The following is a 12,169-nucleotide window of genomic DNA, read 5'->3' as shown; positions in this document are numbered from 1 at the left end:
AGATCGAGACTATTGGGGAGAAATCCAGGTGATAGTACACAACGCAGGGGCACTACCATACACTATGAGGAAAGGGGTGCCCATAGCCCAGGACATCTTAAAACAGGCTTTAACCCCAAGTGTATAGGACGTAGACCAACTCTCACATACTAGTATAGGCATTCTAGGCTATCGACAGGCAGATCAAAATCTAACCTCGTCCATATCCGCTGATGGTGATGACACTCATACCCTACCAGACCTGGCTTTCATGCAAAGAAATGACCAGAATATGGCAGAAGCTTTTGGGAAGGTTATACCGAAAAATATTCTACTAGACAAAAGTGGAAACCTCTTCTTTACCCAGGGAAACCTCCTCTAGCAGAGAAACACTGTGAGGGATGGGTCCTATTGACATCAGCTTGTAATCCCTAGGAGCACTGAAGTGTGGTTATAGAGATAGCCCATTCTCACCTCACGGTGGTATTCAGTGATTCCCTCAAATACATAGCATCGAATGCAAAAGCCTAAAAAAAATGCATTTTTTTTGTAGGTAAATGTTTTTTTAAAATTAAAATGGGTTTTAAGTGGTAAATAAACAGGGGTTGGGGGAACCCCCCCATAAAAAAAAAGAAAAAAAATGCATTTTTTCGATGCATTTCTTTACAAGGCTTTTGCATTCGATGCTTTGGATGTCGAGGCTATCACTAGGAACCCTCACGGTCACACACCAGGGAGTGACTAAAACACAGGATCAAGACTTGAACACATCTTATTGGCCCAACACACATGCCGATGTCAAAACGTATGTGGTCATTTGCGAAATTAGTCAAAGGACTTTGACCACTCCTGTCCTCAGGTCCTCTTGAAGCCCATCCTCATTATCGAGGTTCCTTTCACTAGGATTGGTATCGAAATAGTGTGGTCTCTTGAACCATTCAAATATTACTAAAAGGAAATTTAGACCTTGTGCCATTCCTCCATTTCTCTCTGACCTACGGTTCCCAATCTCCTCCTTCACACATGATGCCTCTTCCATAAACATTGCTTCTCTCACTTCCTACTGCTAACATTTACCCCCATGTCTCAGCATCCTCAACCTTGGTTCAACCCCTTCATACGCTCTCGCTGCAAAGGCATGTGCTGGCTGCTGCACAAATGGAGGCATACCCACTCACATGAGGACCTGCCACTCTACCTCTCTTCCCGGGAACTCTCTCAAATCCTCTCTTGATAGAGCGAAAACAGATTTCTACTGCACCCTCATTGACTCTCATTCTTACCATCCTCACCAGCTACAGAGCACCCTAAACTCACTCCTCATTCCTACTGAACCTATGACTGTCATCTCCACTTTCACAGAAAATGACCTAGCTGAATAGTTTCCTGCAAAAATATTTGAAATTAGAGACTTTCGCCTTACCTTCCTCATACTCCCTACTCCTACACTCCGCCTACTTTACCATCATCCTCTGACTCTATATCCCACTTCAGTCCCATTAATACTAAATATGTCCTACCTGTACTGATGAGTGTTAAACACTCTTTTGCCCCATCAGACTCTCTTGCTCCTAAGCTAGTCAAGTATACTGCCCCTTTAGTGGCCTCTCACCTCGCTGAACTCTTCAACCTCTCCTTAGACTATGCTTGCTTTCCCTCTAGTTTCAAAACATCCAAAATCATCCCTCTTCTGAAAAAGGAAGGGGCTGACCTGAATCTATTGCTAACTTTCATCCTGTGTCTCTTGTAGGGAAGGCATGGGATCACAAGAATGACACTGATACAATGGGTACAATTTGCAAAGCATTTATTGAAATGGTTGGGGTTGGAGAAACTCCTATTCTGCCCTATAAGTAAGGAGTATTCTCGACCATCAAATAATAAATAACATAGTCCTAGTGGACTCTGTCAAATCAAAATGGCCTATGCTAATAAAACGTGATGCCCACCCTAACTAGGGCAAAAAGGAGAAATGTATGCAAAAGGAAAAAACTGTGTTCAAATGAATAAATGTGGTTGAACCTGCTCTCCTCCCCACGTTAGACCTCACAGAGTAAGGCTGTCCCTGTAGGCATGATGACACACTCTGGCTCAGCTTCAAACACAATAAACAGTTCCAACACATAGATCGAGGCCTGTTTGGCCTTCCACGTTTAAGTCTTTTCTTTGACTACAAAAATACTGTTTGATCAACACAGTTCACAAAGTTCCCCCTCTGCCGGGCTCAGACCTTGTACCGAACAATTCTCGTAGGTCCCCCTCTACCAGGCTCAGACCTCTCAAAATAAAGTTCAACACAAACAAGCAAGGGGCTCCCTTCCCCAAGCTTATCTCACTTCGAGTCTCCTTCTGTCAGGCTCAGACACCTTTTCGGATGTCGAAGACTTTAGAATGTGCATGGTTTCCTTCATGGACCACAGTAGGACCACTTTGACTAAATGTTCACAGTTCAACTTTTACTTTCCCCCTTGTCTGGGAGTTAACTTCTTGATCTTACTTTTGCTGTTCATACGCCTTATCGCTTTAAACAATTCACTTTTCACTGAGACGTTTGACTGGGCTACTTCCTTTCACTGGACCACTCCATTACTTAGTATTGCTGTCTTCTCAGCTGCCTTTTACTTCAAAGTTCATTTATAGGTCTGCTTTTGCTCGCGTTTCACTCACTCACGCGCAGCCTCCACCTGCGATATACTGCTCCTACTTCAAACTTTTAACACACACCAGTCTTTCAGGTCGTTTTGCCAACTCACCGGCTTTGTGCGTCTCTTCTTGGTTTTTCCGATTAACAATTCACGAGTCAAGGTTAGTACCACAGCCTTTACCTCGCCTCCCCAACTCTGCCGTTCACCTGGGAAGGTCGCTGGCGCCCTTGAGCACAGTGCAATCTTCACTTATGAGATCTGGCCTTCTCCACGTCTCTTTCGCGGCCTGTCAGAGGCAACAGCCTCCAGAAAGGAACTCCTGTGGTTTTTGACCCGGTGCTCCCGTCCCTTGGTCTGTCGTTCTACTGCAGTAGGTTTGCCTTCATCCTAGAAGCCCTGCCCGTACTCGTCTTCCATCTTGCTCAGAGTGTGCCTTTGGGTGCTGCCTTTTATTCAAGTGAGGAGAGCTAATTGGTATTGGGTGTGTGCACTTAGCATCAATTGCCTGACTTTGCCTGACCCGATTAGTGGGACATGTCCAGTACGATGTGTGTAAGTGGATGTCGTTACTCTCAGACACCCTCTTCCTCGGCTCAGTGTTTGTGTAAAAAAGGGGGGGGTTAAGACCTCAGAGCATCCTAAAACATAGGATGGGTTGGATAAACAAAATAAGGGGGGATACTGTGTCACACCATCAGCAGCCTCACCCCCACTCCCTGAAGACCCGCCACCCAGGTGATCCTCCTGCATTGGTCCACCCCCAGGAACTGGATCCAAAAGCGATGGCTGTGTCCTGGCCACCTGGATGACAAATTCCTGAGGACTAGTGGGTGAGACACCCTTTGGTTTATCACACTCTCCTTCCGTACTACTCTAAAGTACTTGAAAGGGTTGTGTTTAACTGTCTTACATATTTCATAGACATCCACAACCTTAGAAACCTCCTACAAGCAGGATTTCCCTCCTGGCACTGTACAGAAACTGCTCTCATGAATGTCTCCAACTTCATCTCCTCTGCTAAGCGCTCCAACCTACCTTCTTTCCTAATTCACCTTGACCTGTCCTCTGCCTTGGACACTGTTGATTACTCTGGTTTCCTTAATACTCTCTTTTTTCCTGCGATTGGCGATCAAGCCCTTGCCTGAGTTGAATGCTATCAGGCACCTCGCCAATTCTCTGTCTCCCGGAGCAACAACACTTTTCAACACACTTCTCTAACTGTTGGTGTTCCACGAGGATCTGTCTTGGGTCCTCTTCTTTACACTCTACCCCTTTGCTCTTGTGGTACTAATCTCCTCCTTTGGATTCCCGTTCTTACTCTTCACGGACGACACCCAAATCTTCTTCTCTTTTCCTGAACTCTCCTCTTATCTATCCAAATTTCAAACTGTCTCTCTGCCAATAAGTATTGGATGGCTTTATACTTTCTGATGTTAAACCCAACCAAAACAGAGGTGCTCTACTTCCCTGCCAAATACTCTCTCTCATCTCTTTCCTTGCCTATTCACTTCCCACCTGATACCAGAGGTGTAGACAGGGTAGAGCCTGAGCGGGCAAGGCCCACACAACATTTGTAAATGCCCACTCAGCAGCACTGGTGGGCATCTACAGATGTTAATCTCACTGCGGTGAGCCCAACTACATTAACTTCATGCCCCACTAAGTAGAGAATTCTGGCTACGCCTCTGCCTGACACGCACCCCTACTGTTCTTCATCTACAAACTTTAGTGTCATCTACAACCCTTCTCACACCCATTCTCTAAACTGGACTACTGTGCCAGCATCCTGTTAGGGCTCCACAACTATGCGTCTTGTACTCTCAACAAGATCATTAACTTTGCTACCAGGACTCTCTTTGAACTCCCTCACTTCATACCCTACTTCCTCGTACCGTCACCAGGCTGGATGGCTGATGATGCAAAACGGGGCCATATTTCTTCTCTTGGTTCACAAATCTATCCATGGAAAGGCAAAACTATATTTATCCTCATCTATCCAACTCTATAAATCTTCTCATAATCTCTGCTCTGCCTCCTTGACTACCCTTGTGGCAACTTGCCCTCCCTGTGCTTCCTCTTGTTTGCATTGTTTCTCATTTCTTACTACACTTGCATGGAATTCTCTTTCCCTGTATATCCAAGAAACAGTCGTCACCTCTGAGCTAGCTTCTTAATCTACATCTCATCTGTTTTCTAGCTAACATTTTTCCTTCGCCTCTACCCTGCCTCTGTCCCTCACTTTCTACTGGTTCCACTCTACCACTTCATCCATTATGGTCACATCCCTAATAGCTGTGCGTAATCCTTGCCTGCATTTTAAAATGTCTAACGCATGTTGTTCTCAATCTAAGTATGTCCACCCATGTATTGTTCCCTGTGATTGTTCCATTTACTCCCCGCCACAACATGGTCAGAATGTTAATCAACTTATCCCATTGTAGGAAGCGCACTGCTTACCACCAAATCTGATTTATTTTTTACTGTACGTTCTGTTGTGATCAAAACGGCATTGCTCCTCCCAGTATATATAAACAAATAAAATAAAATAAATTAATAAAATAAATTGAGCAATAAGTGCATTTAAGTCATTCTGGATGATGCCACCCGCTATCCAGATGCCTTTCCCATGAGAAACAATATGACCCAACATATTTAAACATCTGAACCCCTTTTTATCGGAGTGGCAATCCAAAAAGAAATTCTAACCAACCAAGGCGCTACGTTTATGTCCCGTCTTATGAACAAAGTAAAAAATGTACTGAACATCAAGATTATGAGGACTACTGTGCACAACCCTCAGGCGGATGGTGTGGTAGAACCTCTCAATCAGACCCTTAAGAGACTACTACAATAATTGGTGGAAGCCGACAGTAAAAAGTGGGATCTGATAATACCTTCTGCCTTATTTACCGTCAGGAAAACTCCTTGGGAAATTACCTGTTTGAGCTCCTATATGGTCAAGAACCCTGGAATGTCCTTGACGTGTTGAGGTAAACTTGGGAGGAAGCTACATTGCCAATATATCATGCTGCCAACAAGTTAAAAGACCACATGAAGGCAGAAATGGTAGGTAGTTCTCTTTCCTCGGTTAAGGGACATCAGAAGGATATATATGAACAACAGGCCGTCACAAGGCTTGTTAATATGAGATTAGTTTTGTTGCCCACCTCCACAAACGATATGGAATTTAAGTGGCATTGTCCATATAAGGCCCTTGAATGTAAAGGCCCACTTAACTACCTGATCTACCAGTCAGACCAAAGGCAGAAGACCCAAATATATATCTTGTATCTTCTCAAACTCTGGAGGGCAGACTCCATGGAGCAAGGCACTATCACTATGGCCAGTCCCTTAGTTGGAAATGAGATTAGCAATAGACTAATTCCCGGGAGCTTCCAACCAACCCATCGGTGGGTTACAGGATTTACTGCCTAGTTCTCCAAGGTTTTTTACGAAGAATAGGAGAGAGAGTGTTAAAAACTTTTTCCATCATATTAGAACACCACCTCGGCGGTTTGTCAACCTGACACCGTACCGATTTCCAGTAGTCTGGAGGAAAATCATTGAAAAAGAGGTATCAAAAATGGTAAAGCTTGGTGCAATTGAGCCCTCTGGGAGTCTTTGGCCCACCCCTATTGCACTACTTGCTAAACAGATCAGTTTTGACATTTTTGTATTGCTTTCCAAAGAATTAATACAATCTCTATCTTCGACAACTACCCCATGCCAAGAATAGATGAACTGATTGAGCGACTGGGGAATGCCATGTTTATTACCATGAAAGAATCAACAAAGAGATATTGGCAGGTCTCCCGGAATCACGCTGACAAGGAGAAAACTGCCTTTAACACTCCTAAGGATTTATTCCAGTTTACCATGCTCCCATTAAGGCTACACAGGGCTCCAGTCACGTTCCAAGTGCAGAGGAGCAGTCAGATGCGTTTTCCCTAGCTCCTGCCCGTTCCCCACCATCATATTGGAACAGCAGCAGAAGAGCTATATGTGGGACCCCATGTGTTGTCCCTATACCCATCGAGTGTATGAGAGATGATATGCAGTCAGACAAGCATATTGCATTTACCCTGTTACTGAAAGAGTGGAAGGATGTCAGCACGCACCTTTGGACGTTATGGAGCGCTGAGTGAAATCTGACAAGGACAGAGTGATGCCATTAAGAAGATATTCAAAGACACACTGAAACAATATGAAAATACTTAAGAGTAAGGATGTAACTGAAGTGACAAGAGAAACATGTACGAAATGAAAAAGTAATCATAGACAAAGTCATTTGCTGACCAATCAGTGTAAATATGCAATAACGAAAGGTACATGAGACATATAGAAACTTGCTATAGAGGAAAACATAACGTGGCTAAGGCGGCCATAATAGGAAGATGGACATCGGCTTGTGTCAAGTCTCGATTCAGCTACCTTAGTTACAGACCAGGGATGCAGAGTTAGGAGACGTTGGAGAAATAGCTTTGTGTGCAAAAAAAAGAGGAATCTGTGTTGGCCTTAGCCCAAGGGTGCTATTTTAAGGAATAATTGAAGGGAAGGCAGACGAATAAGGTATGCACGTAAGACTTATTTATTTTATATTAAAGAAGAAGAAAACATTTGCAAGAGCCAAGTATTGGACAATTAACTCTGGATAAGGTCTATACAAGATAGAGTGAGCAAGTCGCTAGAGGCCAGGAGGAGTAAGAACACCCAGTATAAGTAAATCAAATAGCAGTAAATAGGAGGTTGAAATGGAAAAATGTGCGGTCACCTCACACGTGATTCAGAAGTCGAAAACAAGGGCTATTCATTAAGCTTCGGAAGAAGATAGTGATGTGCTTACACTCCATCAAAGGTCCCAGAACAGAGAGAAGACTACAAGGTCAACGACAGATGGGAAACTTTCGCTAATGGCCGGACTGATGAGAGATGATGGATTCATTGGGAAAGTGGGCAGTAATGTGATGTGACTGAAGCACCTGTGTTTCGTTTTGCTTACGTGCTGCTAATGAGCCAAAAGTCCAAGGTTGGGTGAGAATGCTAACCAATCAGAGGGTCTATGGGGCAACATGCTATACAATGTTGCATAGACCAATCCGCTGCCATTTTCTCTGCTATAATCGGTAATATACGTATTTAGAGTTAGGTCGAGGAGTGCCTTACAGATAAGGGGCAGCCAATGAAGTTCTAACACCTTGCTGCCTTAAACAATCCTTCCATTTAATAGGTTTTGTTTGCCATGTAGGATGACATCATAGATGACACATATTGGGGTACATAACCTCTGTATAATCAAGTTTGTGTGTGAGTGTGTTAGCATCAGTTCAATGTCTGCCAGTTTGCCCTACTTTATTAAATTGAGAATAAAGTAGTATTTTGCCATATTTTCTGATTCTGTCCGGTTATGTATTCTGAGATCTTTATTGGTAGCTGCATCAAGCACAAGAGACACTTCAAGGTGCTAGAGCACATTTTGCGTTTTTGTAGCAGTGTGGATTGTTCAGGTCTAATCGACCTATGCCCAGATCCAGATCTTCTGACTTTTGGCTGCTTCCACCTTTAGCCAGAAGACTGCAGAGCTTCCAGTGGAGAGTGGCACGTAACAAAAGATACGGTTGGCAGGTCCCTCTTTGACGAAATTCCTGTCTGGTCCCCGCAGGTGCCCCGCGGCAATGTCAAGGGACTCGAGCTGAGCTATGGATGTAAGTAGAACATTGAAGGTGGCAAAATATTGGGAGGGATTGTGTTGTAAATATAAGATTTAAAAGTAACAGGATTTTTTTTATATTATAAAGAAGAGAAATAAGATTCCACGATTCTGGTTCCAAGAGGGTGGAAGGGTACAAACTAAAAAGACTACAAATAGGGGTGTTAAGGATTTTTGAGGCAAAGCCAACAAGAAGAGTGCGTATCAAACTCCAAGATGAAGAAAAAAATTAGATGAGATAAATTTACTAAAGGAAGGTGTACACAGGGCAAAGTAATTAAAGTGCACGTGTGTGGGGTTATAATATGTTGGTATAAAATGTGTGTTGTGTTTAGATCAATAGATACAAAACAATAGTACAAAATTAAAGTGATTATTAGATTTTTTTAATCAAAGACTGACATTAATTAGAAGTATACAAATCAAAGGAAACTAATAAATAAAGAAGAGTATCTTAGTATATTAATGATAAAACAACAAAATAATAAGGGGCCGATTCATGGAACAAACGTGCGCCGAAAATCCATGCGCAAGCAGGCGCAATGGAGCGCAAGCGTGAGAAACGCAGAGCACGCGCACGCGTGCAATTCAAGGGAGACGCTGTGCGTGTTTCCCGCTGTCCGTGCGCCCAATCCAGCCATGGCGCACGCAGGCATACACGGCGTGCGCTACGCGCACAGCAAAAGCGCACATAGCGCGGCGCACACAACCAAAGTGGGCGGAACAGTGGGCGTAACACGCGGAATGGGGAACAACGCGTGAAAAAGAAGGCGTAACTGGGGAAGTACTGCAGGGAACTACACGGAATGCCCACACGCACGCGAACAACCCATATTCATGGACACGAATACGGGAAACCCGCGCTCGGCAAAAGACGCACACAGGCGTCAACGCGTCCGCCACACGAAGGCAGGCGGAAGCGTCCCCGCGCACAGTACAAAAGTGTGCGCAAACAACAAACACGTATATACAGCTACGGTGAATGCCCCATTTGTCGCAGCACTGATCGTGGGACACCGCAGGAGGAGAATAGCCAGGGCACGCATTTTCACATCACGGACAAGCCTTTTTGGGATGCCTGACGACCAGGTCTATGGCAGGTATAGGTTTCCACCCCACATCATCCTAGACCTGGTCAGGGAGTGGGAAGATGACCTTACATCCCCCACCCTTTGCTCCCAAGCATTGAGCCCCTTGGAGAAGCTGCTCAATGTCCTGCATTTTTTGGCCACTGGGTCATTTCAGCGGACTACTGCCATAGTGGGGGGGTCTCACAGGCCACGCAGTCACGCTGCCTACACCAGGTACTGGCAATCATGACAGCGCGCCCCTCAGTCCGCAGGCACATATACATGCCCAGAACACCTGCAGAAAGGCAGGCCGTTGTCCTGGATTTTTTCAGGGTGGCACACTTCCCCAAAGTGCTCGGTGCCATAGATTGCACCCATGTGGCCCTACATCCACCTAGGGCCACTGAGCACATCTACCGAAACCGCAAGCACTGACATTCCATCAATGTGCAGGTGGTATGCGATTGCAAAGGGAATCATCATCTCTGTCTATGCAAACTACCCTGGCTCCACCCATGACAGTTTCATATACAGAATGTCCGCCCTGAGCCGGGCCCTGGAAGCTGAGCAGCATGGCGACACATGGCTCCTAGGTGAGTACAAATGCCCTTGCACATTCATGCAAGTCACACACAGACAAATACCCAAACCCTAATAATCTCAACTATTATCACCTCCCCAGGGGACAGTGCCTACCCTATGAGCAACCACATGATGATGCAAATCCGGAACCCCACCACACCACCCCAGGTAAGATACAACGCCGCCCATATTGCAACCAGGGCTATAGTGGATGCACATTCGGAGTGCTCAAGTCACGTTTCCGCTCCCTTTACCGCTCTGGCGGGCAACTACTCTACGCACCACCAGTAGTGTGCAGGATCATTGTAGCAGCATGTGTCCTGCACAATGTTACAACACGGCACGGCGTCCCGGTGGACATGGTGGTTCCCCCACATCCCCAACCACAGGCGCTGCCCATGGGTGGGGACAGGGCACGTGGCGAGGAAGCCCGGACCCAGCTTGTGGCCACATTTTTTACCTAAACTCCCACCCCTGCGGAGTGCACACAGTCCTGGCACATACCAGGTGACAATCGATGATGACAAAGAGACAGTCAACTGTCACAACCCTACCACCCTGAGATAGTTGCCATGGAAGTGCCACATCGTCTGCATCCCTAGCTACTTAAACACAAGCTATCCTGTGTGACCAAAAGGCACACATATGACATATGACATGATATGGCCTATACACAAGTATTTCAAGGTGCGATGAGGCAGGGAGGGGGGAACAAGGGAAGACACACAACGGTACAACTAGGCCAGGTGTCATTAAGATTGTGCAAGTGCAGGGGTAGGGGGAAGGGAAAAGTGCAAGGGGAAGGGGAGGGGGGGAGTGCAGTACAGGGGAAGTAGACCAAAAAACAAATACATAGGTCAGCTGGTGGCAACTGCAAAGGTAAGTGCAGACAAGTGCTGGGAAGGGGGGCTGTAGGGATAGAGAGACAGTACCGCAGTGCAGGGGTTGCCAGAGAGCCAGTGCAAGTGGAGAGTGGCTGGGCCAGGGACCGAGGTCGGTGAGAGTGGCCCAGTTGCAAATCCAGTGCAGTTCCAGTGAAGAATTCCGCAAGGGAGAGGCAGAGAGAAAGCAGAAGCAAAGAGGAAGGTCTTGAGGTGCTTCCAGAACCAGAGATTGTTCCCCTCAAGTTCAAGTGAGGCAGGAAGGCTGTTCCAGAGGGAGGGCCCTGCCGCGGAGAGAGATCTACCCCCAGCTAGTTGCTCTGAGAAGCGGATGACCCTGACATGCAAGGTGTGCATCACAACACCTGCAAAACAGGCCATGGCCATCACTGTTATGTCACTCAAACCCTCCCAAACCACAACATGACATGGCAAGCAATACCCATACACCAACACAGTAACAATAAGGTACACATTGCCATGTCCAAAATGTACAGTGGCATCAGACAATGATGCCTGACCAGGAATCAGATGAAATGACAGACCAACAACCTCCCACCCAAAATAAGTCATTTCCAAATGCATTACAAGAGTTGTAGACGTAACATAACAATGAATGCCTGTCTACATGCACATTGTGCATTGCAAAATCAACACTGCAGCTTCTGTGTGCTGTGTCCTACTCCTGCAACACACTGCTCAGCGCACAGCACAGTGAACAGCCATTGTGTGTGATGCACACCTTGAGCATCACATCTAAGCGACAGACCACATCAAAAAGCAAATTAGGCATGTACAGGATCCATAATTGGTCACAGAACATGTGCTGCAGGGACACAGTGGCCACCAGAAGAAAAACAGTGTACACGTGGATATGCAAGGGTGGGAGTACATGTAGTGCATCAGAGTGTAAGTGTGTGGGTCTGCAAGGACATGCACTCAACATATGCATGTTCACTCAAGTGACCATCAGTGTTCTCTACACATCACATGTGAACATTCACCATGTGTACACCCCAGCATGTCAAACCACAACTATCCCCTCGCACCTGAAAGGTAAACACAACACATGAACAGGCATTGATCAGCAGAACACAACATGTACATAGGATACCACCATTACAATGTCAGAGTTCTCATCACACTGCAGGGCAAGGCAAATATCAACAACAACCCCCCCCTCACAAATGACCATGACCCACTGAACAACTGCACCTGGGTCATGGAGCCTTCAACCCTCAATTCCACCTGGCCACAGGATCACCTTTACCCTTTGTCACCATCTCCCACCTTGTGTGTAAAAAG

This window comes from Ambystoma mexicanum, chromosome 12 (genome assembly GCF_040938575.1).
Source record: "Ambystoma mexicanum isolate Mex_15411 chromosome 12, UKY_AmexF1_1, whole genome shotgun sequence".
In the NCBI taxonomy this organism is placed as follows: Eukaryota; Metazoa; Chordata; class Amphibia; order Caudata; family Ambystomatidae; genus Ambystoma; species Ambystoma mexicanum.
The sequence above is the reverse complement of the archived record's forward strand: the minus strand, read 5'-3'. Positions refer to the sequence as shown.